The sequence below is a fragment of the Eretmochelys imbricata genome, chromosome 4 (assembly GCF_965152235.1).
Source record: "Eretmochelys imbricata isolate rEreImb1 chromosome 4, rEreImb1.hap1, whole genome shotgun sequence".
In the NCBI taxonomy this organism is placed as follows: domain Eukaryota; kingdom Metazoa; phylum Chordata; order Testudines; family Cheloniidae; genus Eretmochelys; species Eretmochelys imbricata.
The window spans coordinates 132596476-132619089 of record NC_135575.1 but is presented as its reverse complement, the minus strand read 5'-3'; the positions used below and the strand labels follow the sequence as shown (position 1 = coordinate 132619089).

Below are 22614 nucleotides of genomic sequence, written 5' to 3'. Positions count from 1 at the left end.
CTCTCTCTCTCAATGGACACTCACAGAAATGACCAAGTTCGCTGCCTCCAAAGAGACAGTGTACACATGAACTTGATGAGTTAACTGAGGATTCACTCTATACTTCAGTGCAACAGCACTGAGATGGTTTGTAGTAAAACTAAAAGTTAGTTGAAATAACAAAGAACAGAGATTTACATGATACTAAGCAAGACAAATGGAGACAGGTATGGTTACAAACAAACAAAACAAAATGCAGTTCCTAGCACCGAAAACTTAATTCTAGCAAGTTACATCTTTGCCTAAAACAGTTTCTCACTTACATCAAGCTATCAGCAGTTCCAAACTTCAGGCCAAGAAGTTCCACCATTCCCAGAGGGTGTCGTTCCCTTTGTCCCCCCGGTGCTGGATAACGATAATGTCTTTTTGCTCCCCCTTATATTTTCCAAAGTCTTTTTCTCTTTGTCTCAAGAGCCAGCCAGACTTCTGAGGACAGGTTCAAAGCCACTGGTGCTCTCACTAAATTGCCATTGCTTGTTAGCTTGATTGCTTTGTTTACCTTCTATGTAAGTGTACTTTCATTATCCCCTGCCTGTAACGAAGCTGGTCAGCCACTGAATCCACCTTCCTTTTTCTAGAGCAGGCCTCGTTTATGCAGTGCCTCCCAGATGCATTTTAAGAACATATTTCCAACACACATCTATAACTCTTGGTACACAACCCATGCCTACAGCACGCAGTGATTTTGGGGATCAGCATGTCACCAGTTTACATATGATAAGTTACATGACACCTTTTGGATACATTATGACAACAGTGTGCTGGGAGAAACGAGTGTGTCAGCCCTGATAGGAACTGCAGGATAGTGAGCCTTCTGCCAGTTGGCACTGAGGGGCTCTTCAGGTCACACAAGCCTTCTGTGCACTACAGCCCACGTGGACCCTGCTGACGCATTGTCCCAGTTCTTTAATGCTCTTTGCTTGGGTCCCATATCAAACAGGACTACATCAAAGTGCTCTGATGAACTCTTATGAGCATAGCAGAGTCCACAGGGACAGTTAGAGCACGGCAGGCTAGCGTGAGGTAGAGTCACACCCAAGCTTGCCGTGCACTAAATCTTCATGTGGACAAGCCCAAAGAAATTTTAGACAAAAGGCAACATTTCAAATCAGGCTTATTTTTAACAACTTGCGTCTCACAAAAAAGTTGATGACCTTCCTTCACACTTCGTAGAAACTTTCCCATTAGCCCTCAGAGGGAATCTGGGGATTTGCAAAGCAAATACATTTTCCAAGGCAAAATATCATAGGGACTAATACAAGGCTTTAAAACAGAAATTTGTGACAACCTGAATCATGGAGAGGTACTGTGTCTCCATAATAAACAACATTGTAGACTGACTCATCTTGGAGAACCCCAAAGATGCAGATAAAAGATCTTGTATAAGGTCAGTCACTTTTCTATTAGGATAGTTAAAATACACTGGAAAGCTGTGGCCTGCATCCCATGGGTTACAGATAAGAAACTGATCTTGGCCCTGGCTCTCTTGCTTGCACCAGTTAATTCCTTTCGCCACCCGTGCAAAAATACTACACTCCTGGTCCCAATTCTACAGCATATATTAGCATCACCGCAGTGTTTTGGACCATTCCTGTATTATAGTTTTGGAAGAGCAGGATCTCCCCTTCTACTTGGTCTGTACACTGGGTCAGTTAGCGTCAATACATTTTTTAAAAGAAATTACAGTGCTCAACTGAATAAAAGACATTCATAAATCAGAAACAGTATTTCCTGGCAGTGAGCGCTATCCCACTACGCTCTGTGATGGACTGTGGTGTCCCAAAGGAGTGCTTAAACCTAGATAAAATGAACAGATAGAACTCCTGAAAAACAGGAGAACTACACTGCCAGTTATGTTGATGGGGAAGGGCTTGACATATCCTAGAGGTCTATGCTGGATCATGCCAGAATGGAGGAAACTCTCAAAACAGCACAAGGCTGCAGACCACAAAGCATCTACAACTGCCACTAATCTGGACAGGTGTACAGGGCAGCACAGCCCAAACTATAGGTGGCATTGCCAGGGAGAGCTTCTGCGTAGGATGGCCAGAGACTGTTCTGATTCTCTCTCTCTCTCATCTAACCATACAACGAATCCCAAAGGCTGGTGGCAGCAGCAGAACCATTTGCTCCAGGTGCATCTCTGACACCTTCTATAATCTCGTTGTCATCAGTGGGAGTTGCAGAGGTCAGGGGCTCTGTATGGTCCCGGCGCCGCAGTAAGGCACCTGTCAAGGTTCCTTCCCCACTCTGAACTCTAGGGTACAGATGTGGGGACCTGAATGTAAAACCTCCTAAGCTTATCTTTACCAGCTTAGGTCAAAACTTCCCCAAGGTACAAAATATTCCACCCGTCGTCCTTGGATTGGCCGCTACCACCACCAAACAAATACTGGTTACTGGGGAAGAGCTGTTTGGACGCGTCTTTCCCCCCAAAATACTTCCCAAAACCTTGCACCCCACTTCCTGGACAAGGTTTGGTAAAAAGCCTCACCAATTTGCCTAGGTGACTACAGACCCAGACCCTTGGATCTTAAGAACAATGAACAATCCTCCCAACACTTGCACCCCCGCCCTTTCCAGGGAAATGTTGGATAAAAAGCCTCACCAATTTGCATAGGTGACCACAGACCCAAACCCTTGGATCTGAGAACAATGAAAAAGCATTCAGTTTTCTTACAAGAAGACTTTTAATAGAAATAGAAGTAAATAGAATTAAAGAAATCCCCCCTGTAAAATCAGGATGGTAGATACCTTACAGGGTAATTAGATTCAAAACACAGAGAACCCCTCTAGGCAAAACCTTAAGTTACAAAAAAGATACACAGACAGAAATAGTTATTCTATTCAGCACAATTCTTTTCTCAGCCATTTAAAGAAATCATAATCTAACACATACCTAGCTAGATTACTTACTAAAAGTTCTAAGACTCCATTCCTGGTCTATCCCCGGCAGAAACCAGCATATAGACAGACACACAGACCCTTTGTTTCTCTCCCTCCTCCCAGCTTTAGAAAGTATCTTGTCTCCTCATTGGCCATTTTGGTCAGGTGCCAGTGAGGTTACCTTTAGCTTCTGAACCCTTTACAGGTGAGAGGATTTTTTCTCTGGCCAGGAGGGATTTTAAAGGGGTTTACCCTTCCCTTTATATTTATGACAGCACCAGGACAGAAAATTAACAGAACGGCTGCTTTGCACACCTAACCTCTTTAAACAAGAAGCTGCACTTCCACACAGTTTACTCCAGATGGCCACATTAAACTACCTTCCCAATGGGAGATCCTGGAAGTTCCATGCTTTTGAAAAGGAGGCCAAATATTCTAGGTGCTGAAATACAGAATTATGAGTCTAACTTTAAATCTCTACGAATGAAAATCAAGGTCTATTCATGCAATCTGACACAGAACATGGGAAGTGGTGCCATAGGGCTCACAAACTATTTAATGGGAGACTAGCCTATTCCTGTACACTACAGTTACCTTTGGGATTTAACTGGCAGAAATGGGTATTTAAGGGTTAAAGGTCCCACAGCCCTGTGCATCGTTATAGAGGCTGTGAGGTGATGACTAATCGACCAAGAGGGGCGTAGTAAGGAAGAGAGGAGTTACCTCTCTCCCCCCACGCAGGTCCCCAACGCAGATCTCTAATAAGCACCATTGAATTCATCTTTGTGAGGTGATTCCTCATATAACAATGGTTCTGAGGCCATTAAAGGTAAACCAACAGCCAAGCAATACTGAGGAGCTGAGAATATTTATTCCCATTCCACCCTGACAAATGCCATTTCAACACAAAGTGAGAGAGAGGGACTGTAACTTAATATGGGGTTGTTCAGCACCCAACAAAACTGGGTCCTGAGACAGATGGAGACATCTGCATACCACCATCACTATCAACAAAAATAGCATTTTAATGAAAACTCAGATGCTTCTCAGGGCCCAGCAGGTTGCACTTGCCTATTTAACCCATGTCTCCTTTTACTTCCCTTTTTCCACCTGGTTTAGGTCAGCTGGGAATTTTCATCTCTGAACTAAATTTGCATATTTCACACTCAGGTGACATCATTCTGCAGCTCTGAGCCATTATAAATGTTCCATATCACTGTTATCATTTGTTGATCAGCACCGGGCCGGTCAGACATAGCAAGATGATTTCACAGGCTCAGCTCATCTGGCTATTAGTGCTCTGGATCCAGGGTAAGAATCAAATAAAGGCGGGGGTCTGGATCATTTAAGCCCCAATGATCTATGGAAAAATGTAAGATAGATACATAATCATTCCTCAGTTCGTGACAGTAACTTCTGTAACGATGGCTCCTAATTGCACCTAAAAGGGAAAAGTGATCTGAGAAAAATACAAGCAATTGAAAACAGCTTGGAATGAAAAAACTCAGCTCACACAATGTTAGCATCATTCTTGAAGATAATTTATCACTGGAATATTTATAATATTGTACTGTGATAAACTATACTATCGATTATATGTATATATTTCTGCTATACATATAGACTAGAGAGGGAGACTATACATGTACATATTAACTTTTATTCTGTTTGTTAATTCAGACTCCAGTGGGCAGATTGTGCTGACTCAGACTCCAGAATCCCTGGCAGTGTCTCCTGGAGACACAGTCACTATCCGCTGCAAAGCCAGTTCAAGCCTCACCAGTGGTAGCAATCATTACTTAGCCTGGTACCAACAGAAATCAGGACAAGCTCCGAAGCTCCTTATCTCTTATGCTTCCACCCGCGCCTCTGGGATCCCAGCCCGGTTCAGTGGCAGTGGGTCTGGGACCGATTACACTCTCACAATCAGCAGGGTTGAAGCGGATGATGCTGGAGATTATTACTGTCAGCAGCATTATAGTACCCCTCTCACACAGTGATACAGACCAGTACAAAAACCTCCCTGTGCTGCTCCATTCAGTCTCACAGCTGTTTCCTAAATGTTCACTTTATCTGTGCAACTGCCACACTTGATGCAGGGGTGGGGACAGCAGGGGTTACAGACACTGCAGGTCTTCCACTGCTCCCCACCCTGCAGCACAGAGAGGAAGAAGTACATATTTGGAAAGAAAAGGAGGACTTGTGGCACCTTAGAGACTAACAAATTTATTTGAGCATAAGCTTTCGTGAGCTACAGCTCACTTCATCAGATGCATGCAGTGGAAAAAAGAGAATCGCTTGGGCTATCATACACTCATAGATATTAAGGTCAGAAGGGACCATCATGATCATGTAGTCTGACCTCCTGCACAATGCAGGCCACAGAATCTCACCCACCCACTCCTGCAATAAACCTCTCACCTATGTCTGAGCTGTTGAAGTCCTCAAATCATGGTTTAAAGACTTCAAGGTGCAGAGAATCCTCCAGGGTACATGATTTAGTTCTCCAAACCCGAACAGTGACTTTCACTTACTGCCCTGTGAACACTGTGAGCATTTCAGAGTTAAAACAGACCTGGTCAGCCCAGGAGTTCATTGGCAGTGCTGCCAGGTTGGGGGAAATAAGTGAGAGCCTGAGCTCTGGGGCTCCTGAAGCCTGGGAAGGCTGCAACAAAGGAAAAACTCACGGCGCTCCCTAGCCAGCCATGCAGTGGAGACATGGCATGACACTGACAGGGTGCGTTAGGAGCTGCATGCAGCCTTCAGAGCCCTGGCATCCCAGCCCTGACCTTGTGCCTCACCATCCCCTGCAGCTGGGAGGAGGCAGAGCACAGGAACAGACCAGGTTCAGCATGCTGTCTACCTGCACTTGTACAATATACACCTAGGTGTAAATAAGGAGACACAGGAATTAGCACTGAGGACCTGATACAAAAACCCACTGAAGTCAATGGAAAGACTCCTTCTGACTTCAAGCCTTAATCGATCTATTCAGGGTTCACCCGTTTCCCAAGTGCTTTAGCAGAACTGCGCACCACCACACACACTCCTCCTCCACTCCGCGCACACAGAGAATACTCTGTATCATTGTCAGGAGATCTCGAGCGTAACCGTGATACTAACTGGGACCTAAACAAGAATTATGAGCTGAGAACATGTATTCCCAGTCAACCTGACAAGTGGCATTTCAGTCCATAGTGAGGGAGCTGCCCAGGGTCCCTCGGGTTGAACTTGCCTATTTCATGCGAGGCCCCTTCTGGTTTTGTGCATGTGTATCGATCACATCAATTTTCATCTGATGCAGATTTGCATATTCCCACCCCCAAGTGATATTTCCCTGCTCCTGTAAGCTCTTATAAATGTTCTCTGTCTGTTGTTGTGGCTTGTTCATCAGCATCTGGCCGGTCAGACGTAACAAGATGATCTCACAGGCTCCACTCATCTGGCTGTTAGTGCTCTGGATCCAGGGTAAGGATCAAACTGCCTGAATTAAAATGATTTGTTAATTATTTACACTGCAGTAGCACCTCGATGACCTAAATAGGAATCAAGGCACCTTTGTTCTAGGCTCTATACAGACACATAATGAAAAGAGGGTCTCTGCCTGAAAGAGCTACAGACTGAGCCAATCAAAAAAAGTTTAAATCTCGAAAGGCTGAATATCAAACAATACTTTCATCAGAGAGCATCACTAACTTTAGAGAATGTTTCTCTTATTTAAACTGCCATTAAAAGAAAAAAACATATGAGAAAGCTGTGAGCAAAGGAGAAAGGGATTTAGAATGAAAGTTTACTCTTTAGTACCTTAGCCAGGTGATGAGCTACAGTAATTATATAAAAACTGACACTAAATATATATATAATGTATTAAATTACATTTTATTCATAAATCCAGATGCCAGTGGGCAGACCATGATGACTCAGTCTCCAGAATCCCTGGCAGTGTCTCCAGGAGAAAAAGTCACCATCAGCTGCAAAGCCAGTTCAAGCCTTACTTACCAAGGCAATGACTACTTAGCCTGGTACCAGCAGAAAATGGGACAAGCTCCTAAGCTCCTTATCTATCTTGCTTCCACCCGCGCCTCTGAGATCCCAGCCCGGTTCAGTGGGAGTGGGTCTGGGACAGATTTCACTCTCACAATCAGCAGGGTTGAAGCCGAAGATGCTGGAGATTATTATTGTTGCCAAAGCACGAGCGCACCCTCACAGTGATACAGACCAATACACAAACCTCCCCACTCTGTTCCTTTCAGTGTGACAGCTGCTTCCTATACATAACTGCTACATTAGATTTCGGACAGCATTTTGATCAGCCTTTTAACACCAGGTTGAGTCCTCTGCTCCCACTTCTAACCCTTCTATAATATTATTGTCTCTTTCCCAATACCAGTGTTGACCCTCTGCCAAGCAGTAGCAGATGCCCTGGACTTGTAGATCATCTTGTCAGTACAGCAGAAATCAGTGATGTGGAGTCTGAGAATACTAAGCATAACTTGTTTTCTTTACACATCAATACCTGTCCTGACACTGTGGTGATCACAAACAGCATGCAGGCAAATACCTCTTTCAGGAATCTCATCCCAACATTAATGCCCACATCCCAGGGAGCAAACCTGCCTCAAGAATTTACTCTAATCAGAGACCATGACAAAGACCAAACTCCCCTGCTACTCACACAGCTCCCTTTCTAACAACCCTGCATAACCAAAATTATCAACAACACAGCATGTCTTCCCAAAACTGAACATTTGCTCGCACACTAAGAAAAATAACTTGGAAGCCTGTGTAGCAGCACCATCTGGTCACGCAAGTATAGTAAAGCATCCTGCCCTGCCAGAAAAGTTTCCTGCTAGGGACATTTCTTTCAACAGAGAAGTTTTTTGCTGCAGCAACTGAATAGGGGGACATTTTTCCTGCAAAAATGATTTTACTTCCCAATTCCCCCAAAATAATTCTTGCTTCCCAGTCTGAGCATTTCAGGATTAGAACAGACACAGCCCTCCCAGAGCTTGCAGGGCTATCTTTTGGAAAGGCTGCCAAGCTCCTGAACTCCAGAGCTAGCAGAGCCTAGAAGGGTTGAAGGGGCATCAAGCTCACCTTCTGGAATGAAGGAACAACTCATGTTGCTCTCTAGCGACCCACTCTGCTGGAAATTTGGAACAACACTGACAGGAGCTATTGGCTGCCAGCAGCCTTCCTCTAACAGAGGAAAGGTCACAGCAACACAGGGCCTTTGAGGCAGCACCTGGGCAGTTGTCAGTATCACAAGTGAGCTCTGATGTGGAAAAAACCCCACAAATGTATCTTCTCGTTTATATGAGGGCATTTGACATTTTTAAGGCTGGGGGCAAATGTTGAAGTTTGACGATTTATTTGGTTTTACCCAAACTGGTACTGAGCATCGGAGGTGCTGGTGGCTTGTCTGGGGTTTCCTTCCATTGAACTCCACCCAACAGCACTGTCAGCATCCAGATCCCTGTAGAGAGGAGTCCGGCACGGAGATCTTACAGGATAAGGGTGCAGCCTAAGTAGGCAACACCAAAGGCAGAGCTTATGAGACAGCAATAGACTCTGGAGGGGATGCTAAGGGCTGGAATTCCTCTGGGCTTGCACAGAATTATTTCCCTGCAATACTAATCCCACCAAGAGACCAGGTCACAGCAATGCAAAGTGGCTGCAACCTCCCCTACAATGGGTCATCCAAAGGGAAGCAGTGCAATGTGGGTAACGCTGGGCAGGGAGAAGCAGGTCAGGGTAGTCAAGAGAGGCCCCATGTCAGCTTCCACCAGCAGAGTAGTCATGTTCTTACAGACTGGAAGCATCGATGGGAAAGAGTGAGACACACTAAGTAATTTCAGGAGTCTATGGCTGCACCTACCTCCTCGTCCACTGGATCATAGCTCCTGGACCAGGCTCAACAGGATGTTCTCTGGCTCATCCAAAATTGCCGTCACTATTCCCCGGCTTGGCCTACTTTACTGTCCACATTGAGGCTGAGGAGCAGCACTGCAGAGAACTCATGTAACGGAAGAGGGCCCAGTTTGACACCTGGACGGGGGCTCACAGCGCCTGGCCTCTCTTGATACCGAGATTCCCTTCTAGTTAGGGAACTGAGCTCCAGGGCTGCCAAGGGCTGGGAAGGCTGAAGAGACAGCAAAGGAACAACTCCTAGTGCTCCATAGCCACACGGTGGAGTGACACTGGTAGACACATGGAATGACACTGGCAGGTCACATTAGGAGCTGCATGCAGCCCTCCTGTGCTGGGGAAGAGGGAACAAGAACCTGGGGCCTGTGAGAGGGAGTGGGAGGGCAGCGACTGGTCCTGAGGATTTGTTTGGCTTTATGTCCTGAGGCCTGGAGGCATAGGTATTGAGTTACATGTGCCCGTTCTGCATCAATATTCAGGAATGTGGGCCCGGCTCCACCAGTGTTTGGGCTTATATTTTCAAAGCCGTCCTGTCCATAAGATGGCCCGGGCTCCATGCTTTGGGGGCCCCGTGCTTCAGGGGGACACGGGATCCAGGGTGGCCTGGGGGGTTAGCAGTGTGCCTGGCAAATGAGTGACCCGGTTCCAGCCCTCCCTGCTTCTTCCCGCCCCTGCCCTGCCCCCATTCCACCTCTTTCCCCAGACCCCCATCCTGCCTCTTTCTGGCTTTTGCCCCTTCCCCTGAGCAACGCTGGGAGCCAGTGGTGCGGAGCAGGGTGGGCTGGAGTTGGGTCTCTTGCTGCTGCTGGTGCCAGGCCCCCCCGCTAACCTCCCAGGCCACCCTGGACCCCCGTGTCCTCCTGAAGTGCAGCGGCCCAGGGAAGGTTTCCCCGGTCTGTCCTATGGATGGGACGGCTCCGCTTGTACCCATTCTGGGCACCACCAAAAATTATACAAATCTGGCGCCCATGCCTGGAGGTGCTGGTTGCTTTCCTGGGGTTTCTATTCAGTGAGCTCCATCCGCCTGTACTCTGAGCAGAAAGGTGCTGAAGATTCAGATGGGGCCTGTGTTCTGAAGCACCACTAAAGAGTTTGGGGAGTTTAAGCATGACTTGATTGGTGCATAGGCCTTGTGCTGCCCATTTGCACAGGGATGAATTAAATCCTGTAGAGAATTAACAGTGAAACACACAGGCTGGACACCCAGCTGATGGCCAGGTTGTTCGTAAGGGTCGTACAGACAGATTGAGGGCTGAATACAGTTCTGTATCTGCAGCCTCTTCTCTGGGGCCCAGGGGATGTACAGTGACAGTGTCCATTTTGCATATTTCAACTGAACTGTGACATATTTCCACACAGTGGGACAGTCCCCTCAACATCAGAGCTGATACGTGTATTACAGTGTAACACTTCGTATTTCTAGAGGCTCAGGATCTGTTACCCTAGACTTATCGGTTCATCTCTGAGGCTGGCGTACACTACAAACTGTTGTTGACATAGCTATGTCGGTCAAGGGTGTGATGAGGTCTGAACTGTGACCGACAGAGCTGTGCTCGTAAAAGCTCCTAGTGTAAAAGCAGTTATACTTACAATACTGTGCATTTATTGGTATAATTTGTTTCATTTGGGTTGGAGGGAGCTGGAATAAGCATTCATGGTAAAAGTTATACGTCGCTTAAGTACTGTGTTCACACTAGCAATCCTCTGGCACAGTATATTGGTATAGCTATAGTGGCAAAGTGTTCCTAGTGTAAACCTGGCCTGTCTCTGCTTCTCTGGCTCCTTATGCTCTGAATTCAGGGTAACAGGGGAAAATCTGGTTTCAACAGACCATCTAATGTTCTATTAATTTCTTTACGAAAATGATAGTAAATCTTAATCCCATTCACAGAGTATACAGGTGTGAATGTAACTAAATGATCACTCGAGGTCAGACCTAGAAAGATTGTCCTTCAGTTAATCAAAAGAAATAATTTTTGGCAGATATTTATTTGAACTGCATTCCCCATGCAGACTCCTGCAGGGACATTGTGATGACTCAGACTACAGAATACCAGTCCGTGTCTCCGGGACACACGGCCACAATCACTGCAAAGCCAGTGTTTATAGCTCCATGGCCTCGTACCAACAGAAACCCGGACAATCTCCTAAGCAGTTTGTCCATAGCACTTTCAGCCATCCCACCGCAATCCTAGACCCATTCACTGGCAGTGGGTCAGGCACTGACTTCTCTCACAATCAGCGGAGTTAAAACTGATGATCCTGGAAATTATTGGCAGCAATATGCTCACAACCCTCAGGCCCAATGAGGCAGAAAACCCCACAAAAACGCCTCTGCTCAGAATCGTTTCTGCTCTTCATAGTAAAAGCTACTTCCTGTGCACATTTGGGATCGGCACAGCTTCTGTCCTCTCAAAAGGCAACTGGAGTCTGTCAGATAAGAAATTAGAATAATACAAAATCAACATGGCACACATTAAATAGATTACAAATTGGCTCACAGATGGGACTCAAAATGTAACTGGAAATGGGAAATCAGCATCCAACTGGGCTCTTCCTAGTGAGATCCAGCAAGAATTGCTTCTTGGCCCTATACTATTTAATATTTTCATCAGTGACCTGGGAGAAAACACACCATCATTACTAAGAATGTTTGCAGATGACACAGAGATTGGGGTAATGGTAAATAAAGAGAAGGATAGGTCACTGATACAAAGCAATCTGAATCACTTGGTAACCTAGGTGCAAACAATCAATATGCCTTTCAGTACAGCCAAATGCAATTTCATACATTTAGGGAGAATGAATTCAGGCCATACATACATGGTGGGAAACTCTATCCTGGGAAGCAGTGACTCTGAAAGACTCTGGATGGAGTCATGGTGAATAATCAGCTGAACATGAGCAAAGCTGTGAACAAAAAGGCTAATGCAATCCTTGGGTGTACATACAGGGGAATAAAAAGTAGGAGTAAAGAGGTAATGTAACCAGCCTGTTTGGCACTGGTGTGACCATTTTAGAAATATTGTGTCCACTTCTGGTGTCCACAATTCAAGAAGGATGTTGAAAAATTGGAGAGGGTTCAGAGAAGAGCCACAAGAGTGATTAAAGGATCAGAAAACGTGTCTGATAGATTAAGCTCCTTGAATCTATCACTGTTTAACTTATCAGAGACCCCAAGGTTAAGCGGTGAATCAGTATACAGGTACCTAAATTGGGAACAGATATTTGATAATAGAGGTCTCTTCAATCCAGCAGACAAAGGCATAACAAGATTGAATTGCTAGAAGTTGAAGGTAGACAAATTCAGATGAGAAATAAAAGACAAATTTAACAGTGAGTAACCACTGCAACAACTTACTGAGGATTATGGTGAATTCTCCATCACTGGAAATGTTTAATTCAAGATTGGATGTTTTTCTAAAATATTTGCTCTAATTCAGACAGGAATTAATTCAAGGAAATCCTATGGCCTGTATTATTGAGGAAGTCAGACTAGTATTGCATCCAGTTTTGGGCACCCCACTACAGAAAGGATGTGGACAAATTGGAGAGTCTTATGAGGATTTTGTCTGCAGAAGAGATGAGTTAGGGGGGATTTGATAGGAGCCTTCAACTACCTAAGGGGGGTTCCAAAGAGGTTGGAGCTAGGCTGTTCAAAGTAGTGGCAGATGACAGAACAAGGAGCAATGGTCTCAAGTTGCAGTGGGGGAGGTCTAGGATGGATATTAGGGAAAACTATTTCACTAGGAGGGTGGTGAAGCACTGGAGTGAGTTACCTAGGGAGGTGATGGAGTCTCCATCCTTACGGTTTTTAAGGCCTGGCTTGACAAAGCCCTGGTTGGGATGATTTAGTTGGAATTGGTCTTGATTTGAGCAGGGGATTGGACTAGATGACCTCCTGAGGTCTCTTCCAACCCTAATCTTCTATGATTCTATGCTCACAGTGGTTTCTTCTGGTCTTAGAATCTATAAAAGAAGACAACACTAACTGAGTGCTCAATGCCTGTGAATAACAAGTCAAAGCTAACTAATCACAGGATTTTTTTCCCTTAACATTCTGATGGGAAAAGTCACAAATAATAATAGTAATAACCAGGAAATTTAATATATCGGACTTGTACAACCTCCCAACAATTCCGCTACTAACACACTCACCTTTACTCTGCCCACCCTGCCAGAATAAAAATAAAGCCAAATGTTGCCACTGCAGAAGTTCTCAAACAGCCTGTTTCTACCCTCCCATTTGTTATTGGTTTTTCAATAATACATTGGTTAATGTCTAGTACATCTGTGCTCCTGGCCATTCGTGGAGACTAAACGTTCCAGGACACATTTAGCTAGAATAGAGGTATGATTTGGTGTTATGTCCAGGGAAAAGATGCCTCTCTAGTTCATATAATGTGAAAACCCCTCCTGTATGCAAGGAAATGGCTCTAGCAACAAACTTTTCTTGCCCATATACTTATTTTTATTTGTTTTGCACATAAAGAATCAGTGAGAATACAGGGGCATTGGTAGCCTAAGCAATTAAAAGTGCTCAAAGGCTGATTGAAACTCTTCCCTTTAACGTAATGTAGAAGTTGCATTGAGAAGGTGACCGTATTAAGGAAATAGGCGTGCCAATGAAATGAACAGCACAGGAAGGTTTCTGTACCAATGTGAGGGTTAAACGGTAGACTAGACTGCCAGTAATAATCTCCAGCATCCTGAACTTCACCACTGCTGATAGTGAGAGTTGAAATCCATACCAGATTCATTGACACTGAACTGTTCTATGACTCCAGAGGCATGGGTGGAAGCCCAGTAAATATGTTTAGGAGCTTATCCAGATTTCTTGTTGGTATCAGGCTAATTAGCCAATGAATGCAAATTGAACTGGTTTTCAGGTTGATAGTGATTCTCACTCCTGGAGAAAATCCCAGGGCTTCTGGAATTTGATGCATGACAAGTCCCTGGTAGAGTCTGAATATGCAAACAAAGCCTAAATAAAGAGGGAGAAAAATTGTTCTTCTTAACCTCTGAGGATAGGACAAAAAGCAATGGGCTTAAATTGTAGCAAGGGAGATTTAGGTTGGACATTAGGAAAAACTTCCTAACTGTCAGGGTGATTAAGCACTGGAATAAATTGCCTAGGGAGGTTGTGGAATCTCCATCATTGGAGATTTTTAAGAGCAGGTTAGACAAACACCTGTCAGGGATGGTTTAGATAATACTTAGTGCTGTCTTGAGTGCAGGGGACTGGACTAGATGACCTCTCAAGGTCCCTTCCAGTTCTATGATTCTATGCATGACACATCTCAGCCAATAAAATAAGCAGTATTGAGTTTCCATTCACAATTTGTATCTCTATTTTTAAACATTTTCTTAACGTAAAGTAAATCCACAGAATTGGACTCAAATCTGCAAATAATGATCAAAGAATGTCACTGGTTTGAGATTAGTCACAAATGATAGACTGTGACATTCTTCCCTTTGAAGACTGTGCCCTATTAATGTTGATTCTTATCCTGGACTCAGAACTTTAATAACCAGATGAACTAAACCTTTGAGAGCATCTTCATGCATCTGACTGTCCAATGCTGATCAATTAACCATGAAGAGTGAAACAATAGGGTTGCCAACCCTCCAGGATTGTCCTGGAATCTCCTGGAATTAAAGATTACACCAGGTGATGACATCTCCAGGAATACGTCCAACCACAATTGGCAACCCTAGACTGAAACACAACATTTATAACTGCTCAGAGCAACAGGGAAAGGCTGGTCTGTTACATGTATGAAAAGCATTTTGTCTTAAATTCTTTATCACATGCTCAGTCTGTAGACACACAGGGGCAGATTCTACCATGACAAGATACAAGTAATTAAAGACTCACATACTGGTTCAAACCATGAGTAAGTTCTTTGACGTCAATGGAGATAAGCATAAGAAAGATCAGAATCAGGCCCAATAAGTATCCCCTGTAACCTGCAGAAGAGAACAGTGAATATGGAACTAATTTACTTTGATTATTTTAGAATATGTGCAGTGATTTTTATTGTTGTATTAACTTTATATGACATATCCAGAATTTCAAATGGTCCAATTTATAGGTTAAGTGCTGCCATCTGTTGGCCATTATATGAAGGTTCATTTTCATTAGCTGGATGACCTGATAGGATAACAAAATCTGTGGGGAGAGAGGATATGGTGAGGAGACAGAGTCCCCGGCTCTGTTTCTCTCTCTCCCCTGGAGCTGGGAGGAGGCAGAGCACAGGAACAGACCAGCTGCAGCATGCGGTCTAGCTGCACTTGTGCGAGCCTGTAGGTGTAAATGAGGAGACACAGGGATTTTCACTGAGGACCTGATACAAAAACCCACTCAAGTCAATGGAAAGACTCCTATTGACTTCAATGGGCTTTGGATCAAGCCTTAATCTATCTATTAAGGGCTCACCCCTGTTTAATGAGTGCTTGAACAGACCGCCACACAGCCACACACACAGAGAATATACCGTCTCATCGTTGTGAGACTGTTTCTAGTGTAACCGCGATACTAACTGGGACCTAAACAAGAATTATGAGCTGAGAGCATTTATTCCCAGTCAACCTGACAAGTTTCATTTCAGTCCATAGTAAGGGAGCTGCCCAGGGCCCTGGAGTTGAACTTGCCTATTTCATCCAGCGCCCCTTCCTTTTTTGTGCACGTTTATCAATCACATGAGTTTTCATCTCACCCAGATTTGCTTATTCCCACCCATGTAATATTTCCCTGCTCCTATGAGCCATTATAAATGTTCTCTATTGTTATGACTTGTTCATCAGCATCTGGTATCAAGATGATCTCACAGGCTCCACTCATCTGGCTGTTAGTGCTCTGGATCCAGGGTAAGGATCAAACCAAGAGGCAACTGCCTGAATTAAAATGATTATTAATTATTTACATTGCAGTAGTAACTAGAGGACCTAATCAAGAATCAGGGCACCTTTGTTCTAGGCACTGTACAGACACATAATAAATTGATGGTCTCAGTCATAAAGAGCTACTGATTGAGCCAATAAAGAAAATGTTTCAATCCAGAGTGGCTGCATATCAAATCATCAGCTTTATCAGAGAGCATCACTAACTGATAAGAGTGTTTGTCTTATTAAAAAAGAAAAAGTATGAAAAAGCTGAGAGCAATATAGAAGGGGTGTTTAGAATGAGAGTTTAATCTTTAACATCATGGACAAGTGATGAGCTACAGTAATTTAACCAAGCACACTATTGTCCAGTTTGACTGCCTGTATGTATATCTAATGTATTACATTTTGTTCATAAATTCAGATGCCAGTGGGCAGATTGTGATGACTCAGACTCCAGAATCCCTGGCAGTGTCTCCAGGAGAGAAAGTCACTATCAACTGCAAAGCCAGTTCCAGCCTTACATACTTAGGCAATGACTACTTAGCCTGGTACCAGCAGAAAATGGGACACGCTCCTAAGCTCCTTATCCACAGCACTTCCATCCGTGCCTCTGGGATCCCAGCCCGGTTCAGCGGCAGTGGGTCTTGGACTGATTTCACTCTCACAATCAGCAGGGTTGAAGCTGAAGATACTGGAGATTATTACTGTCAACAAGGCTCTGAAACCCCTCTCACAGTGATACAGACCAGTACAAAAACCTCCCTGTGCTGTTCAGTTCAGGGCAACAGCTGCTTCCGGCAGTCACCTTCTTAGTACATAGGGTGACCAGTCGTCCCAATTTTATAGGGACAGTCCCAATATTTCAGGCTTTTTCTTATATAGGCTCCTATTTCTCCCCACTCCCGTCCCGATTTTTCATACTTGCTGTCTGGTCACCCTATTAATATAGCTGATACACTCATTTATAGACTTTTAGGCCGGAAGAGCAAAATTTTTCCTCAGGCTTTCAGCACCACATGTCCGCTATGCTCCCACTGCCCCCATGCACATATAAAATAAAGGGACAATCCTGATGAGTTTCCAGCAAGAGAAATTTTCTTCTCTACAGCAGAATTTTTATATCAACTGGAATAATGTGATTTTTTCCCCTACCTTAAATAATTTCACTCCCTCCCTCATCCTCCCAATATGATTCTTATTGGATGCCTCAAATTCTGGGCATTTGAGGATCAGAACAGAAAGATGGGCTCAGTGTTTAATGCCATCAGCAGCATTGCCATGTTTGAGTAGCAGAATTGGTATCCCAAGGGCTAGTGCTGTTTGGGCTGGGAAGGCTGCAGAAGGGGCATGTCTGAACCCAGGAGGGAAGGAACAACTCACCTCAGTCTATAGCAGCATTCAGGCTGACACACACAGCATGGCAACAATGGTAGGCTGCATGAGAAGTTGTGTCCTCTCCTTCTAGTAGCTATATGGGGCATTTGCGTGAGGGGGAAGAGGAAAGCTAGGCAAGTTCAGAGCATAACACCGTAATAGAGGTTTAAATTAAATATATGCCGCAAATAAAAAAAGCAATAAGAGGACCCAAAAAAAAAGCCACCATGGCTAACCAACAGAGTAGAAGAGGCAGTTCAGGGCAAAAAGGCATCCCTTAAAAATTAGAAGTCAATCCTCCTGTGGGAAAATAGAAAGGAGCATAAACTCTGGCAAGTCAAGTGTAAAATTAAATTAGGCAGGCCAAAAAAAAAAGAATTTGAAGAGCAACTAGCCAAAAACTAACAGCACAAAATTTTGTGAGTACATCAGAAGCAGGAAACCTGCCAAACAATCAGTGGGGCTACTGGATGATGGACGTGCTAAAGGAGCATTACTCACTTTGTATGGTTCCCATTGGATGCTCCATCATAGGGGAGGTTAATTTACCATTCCCTCAGCACGTCTTTCACTGCAATTAACCCGGCTGTGTCCAGGGGTCATCTGTAGGCTGAAGCGTCCCTCTAACAATATACTGAAGTACAGTTTCAAAAATATTTTTATGTCCTTGAAATCCCAAAAGCAATTTTTCTGTGCTCAGTAACTTGAGACAATAACTTCTGTGTCTTGTTCGCTTCTACGCCCATCAACCACTACAGACCATAGCACCTTGACAGCTCACCACACCCCAGAAGCAGCCTGGGTCGCCAAGCTCTCACAGACCCGTCCAAGAGGAAGCATTTCCATGAGGACAGAGCCAACAAGTGTTGGATCATATTAAAGAAGTTCTGTATTAAAATCACAAATGAGTTTGATTCCCCTTAGTTTAAATTCCAGGGTATTACTAATTAAGAGGTCTCTTGGTTTTTGGTACTGTTTCTCTCCCTCTAGTGTGAAACTTGCAAGCTGCTAATTGTGTTAGTACATTCTAAGACAGAGTCTGTTCTCAAAGCAATTCTTTGTAACAACAACTACTCACACAGAGAGAGACTCAAAGCAATACTCTGTAACAACAGAAACAGTACCCAGAGACTCCCCGCCTTTTGTTGTATTCATCTCGCTTTGTTAACAATTGTGATTAAAATAGAGATAGAGGATGTATGTGGATGGATGCTTGATGTGGATAATAACTGAATGATCTGGGAGGTGCCAGCCTAAGAATGCAGTGTCCATCGGCTGAAGAAGGCATCAAGTGGAAATAACCAGAGGACCCCCGGAGGGCAGACTGGAATCCACCCAACAGCCTCAAGAATGGGAGAACCAAAGAACAAGATAACATCTAGCAGCACGGAGCCGTCAGGAATGTGCCATCTGCAGATTGATTCAGCAACAGCATGATGAAGCAATTCCCATAGACTGGCATAGGAAGAAATTCCTATAAAAATGGACTCTAGAAAGTGAGAACTTTGGGGTCTGATTCTGCAAACCAACTTCCAGGAGCATCAGATGAGCATCTGACAAGGCCCGGCTCCCTCCTCACGTCCAGGCCACCTGGCCAGTGGCTTGGCATGAGCAACTCTAAGGCTGGTAACTATGATAACAACCTTGCAGAACCTGTGTGCGTGTGTGTGTACGAATGAATGTGTGAATAAATATGAAATTGAATGGAATGTTATAGCTATAACAAACTGCTTACTATGATTCTTTCTGTATTTACAATAAATGTGGCATTTTGCCTTTTCCCCTTTAATAAGATCCTGCTGGTTTTTATTTTATTGGTATAACACAAGCAGGTCCAGTACCAAAGAGAGAGGGACTTACAGCAGATGGAAAGGCAAGACAAGAGGCAAGGGGAAACACAGCTTGAGGACAGGATTTATGTGAAGGAAGAGGCACTTGCTTCTCAGTTCCCGGAAGAGGAATAACAGTTAAGGAAGACAGAGCACAGCAGAAAGAACTGTGAGCGGCTGCTTTCGCTAATCCTGCTGCTCTTGTCCCACAGCCTGAGTCCCCTCCATGGCACAACATGCTGTAGATCAGGAATAGTTTGGATAATTCCATGGCTGGGTGAGCCATACAATTGGGCCCTATCAGTGGCTGGACAGGCCAAATGTACCCCAAGCAGTCCCCGAGACTGTACCCCTCCCCCACGGATGCTTCCACTCCCCCTACCCAGACACTCAGTTTGTGGGAAAAGTGTCAAGAAGGGAGAGGAGAACAGGGGGCCAGGGGACATGCCACAGGAGGGGGGTTCCATCTTGGAAATTGTTTCCTTGCTTGCTTTTGTTCATGCACTTTGTTGATGTTTTTGGCATTACCAGTGTCTTGCTGTGCTAATGGCAGCTGGCCTGCCTGGAAATGGTTTAATATTGTGCTTTTCTAACAAGTGTTCAAAAATAAAGGTTTTTATTTTATTCAGGAATTGTATTACCGTCACTGCATCACACCGTCTAATGTGTATTTCACACAACAAAGACAAACATGATAAGGTGCTACTTTGAAGTTGTATGCCAAAGCTATTTATTTCTCAATACAGATATCTAAATCAACAGTACCTCCTACCCCCTTTTCATAAGTGGTCATGTCATTCATAAGTACAATGCATGGCAATCAACCTCCCACCCCCGTACCTAAGGGGACCATGAGGACCGACATAACAATGGAGTAGTGTGCTTTGCAGCTGAGGTAGTCATGAGCTCCTTGAGGAGGGCAAACTATAAGCAGAAGAGTCCCATCAATGGCCCAAGAGCAGTTTGGAAACCCCTCTCTCTCAAAGCCAGCAATTACTTCAGCAATATCTTTTATGCCCACAACTTTTGGGGTAAACCACATGCCTGAATGCCTCAGATATGGTTGGTCGGACTCAGGCTTGCATACGGATGTTGGAGCCCCAGGGTGGAGTCCAGGTTCAAAAACTCTAAACTTAGGGTCAGCACTCAGTGTAGACACTCGAGCTCTGAGTTCTCAGACCCAGCATCCACTGACTCGAGTTCCACTACCCCTGGACTGGCACTGCTGCATAGATATACCCAGACAGACATTGGAGATCCACATCCACACTGGAGGTTAATTTGTGGGCTTTAGTTAGGTCCTTGAGAGACAGAGTGAGCAATCACAAAAGTCACCTCCAGATAGACACACACACACACACACACACACACTCTCTTCCATAGTTTGGAGTTATTTCTATCTGGGATTTTGGTTCAGGCCCAACTCTAATCTAAACACTGTACACAGAGCATAGCTCTGCCACTCTTAGTCCTGAGCTACAGTTAAGACTTCTCACCAGCACAGCTATGCCACCATGGGATGGGTTTTTGACCAACACAACTGTGCTGCTATAGGAGTAGATGCAGTTATGCGGCATAAACGTGCTTCTGTCGGCATAGATGATGTCACCCAGGGAACTGGTGTAAGCTGTGCTAGCAGAAACACTTCAATACTGCAACCACACTCAGAGGGTTTGCCCGTGTAGCTCTACTAGTAAAACTTGTCTAATATGGACAAGGCCTAACACGCTATGGAGAAGAGATGCTCACATGAAATTGTATGATATGAGATGTTGGTACAGGATATAAGTTACGCGGCGTTGTATGATGAGGTATGCTAGGGATGAAGACCAAAAAGAACATATGCCATTATGTGCAGAGAGGGACAGAGGCTTGGACTCCTGCATGGAAGCTCTTCCCAGATTGCCTACTGAGGGGTTGGATAGGAAGGGTCATTGGTGGGCACCTGAGGGTATGTCTACACAGCAACTAGACACCCAGGGCTGGCCCGTGCCAGCCAACTCAGGCTCGCAGTGCTACAGAGCTGTTTCTTTGCTGCAGCGTGAGCTCTGGGACGCTCCCACCTCGCGGGGTCCTAGAGCCCGCACACTAGGCCAAGCCTAGAAGCCTACGCAGCTATGAAACAGCCCCTCAGACCAAATCCCACAGTCCCGAGTCAGCTGACACAGGCCAGCCGCAGTTGCTGTGTAGACATCCCCTGAGGGGTAGCAGGGTCACAGAGCAGATAAGAGAGCTAGACTGTGGTTACTAAGGCAAGCACTGATGGGCTCTTGTAAGATTAAGCTTTTCCTCTGGCAGTAGGATGTAGAAGGGTCACTGAAAGCTACCATTATATTAATACAGTGTTTAATCTGGTTAAACAGAAGTCTGATGGTATTTCAAACCCAGCAGTCAGAGGCCCTGAACAGATCTGCAGGGTCCTTGAAACAGAGTTAGAAAATGCTAACAGGATCACCCAAGATTCACAGGCACGTGCCCTGAGAGGAAGATTAGAGGGGCAAAAAGGCTGTACTGGCAATTCGTAGACAACGGTGCTGAACAAAGTGTGTGTTTCAGAAGGGGCAGATCAATGATTCTCACAACGAGTAGTAGCTCATCCCACAAGCAGTCCCACGGATATCATAGAATCATACGACTGGAAGAGACCTCAAGAGGTCATCTAGTCCAGTCCCCTGCACTCAAGGCAGGACTAAGTATTATCTAGGCCATTCCTAACAGATGTTTGTCCAACCTGCTCTTAAAAATCCCCAGTGATGGAAATTCCACAACCTCCCTAAATAATTTATTCCAGTGCTTAACCACTCTGACAGTTAGGAAGTTTTTCCTAATGTCCAACCTAAACCGCCCTTGCTGCAATTTAAGCCCATTGCTTCAGGTCCTATCCTCAGAGGTTAAGAAGAACAATTTTTCTCCTCCTTGTAACAACATTTTATGTACTAGAAATATCAATAGAAGGATTCCCAAGTGAGATATTACTCAAAGAAAGCTCAGACTCCGGCTCAAAGTTACCAATGACACACACACTGGGTATTGCATTAAAGCACATATTGATCACAGGAGCCATAGCCAACTCCATGTGGGCAATCATAGAATATCAGGGTTGGAAGGGACCTCAGGAGGTCATCTAGTCCAACCCCCTGCTCAAAGCAGGACCAATCCCCAATTTTTGCCCCGATCCCTAAATGGCCCCCTCAAGGACTGAACTCACAACCCTGGGTTTAGCAGGCCAATGCTCAAATCACTGAGCTATCCCACCCCCCTAATACTCAGTTCCATCCATAGGCGCTGCATTCTCAGACCAAAGACTGCACATGGTGCTTTCTCTGTACTCTCTGCCCAGGGGCACAGCGAATGCACATTTACATGGAGCAGCTGCTTTGCATATTTCTGCCTAAGAAGCATTTCCTTGCAATATATATAAATTTATTTTCTTAGACTTTATGCCTTAGATTCTCAGTGTCTGTCAGACTAGAGGGACAAGGATGATTTCACAGAATCATCTGATCTGGCTCCTAGTGCTCTGGATTCAAGGTAAGAACATCATCAGGAGAGATTAAGACAATTTTTCACCATGATTTAATCATCATAGACTTCTTCATCAAACCCACAATACTTCACTCCATGAGCTCACAGGGAGATACAAGTCCATCTGGCTCAGACTTGAATGTAA

At 44.7% G+C, this 22614-nt stretch overlaps 1 gene segment (V, D, J or C); it reads left to right on the top strand.

Moving 5' to 3' along the window:
* LOC144264328 (Ig kappa chain V-III region MOPC 321-like) overlaps positions 1–22614 on the top strand; it is a 126248-nt gene that overhangs the window by 36614 nt on the left and 67020 nt on the right.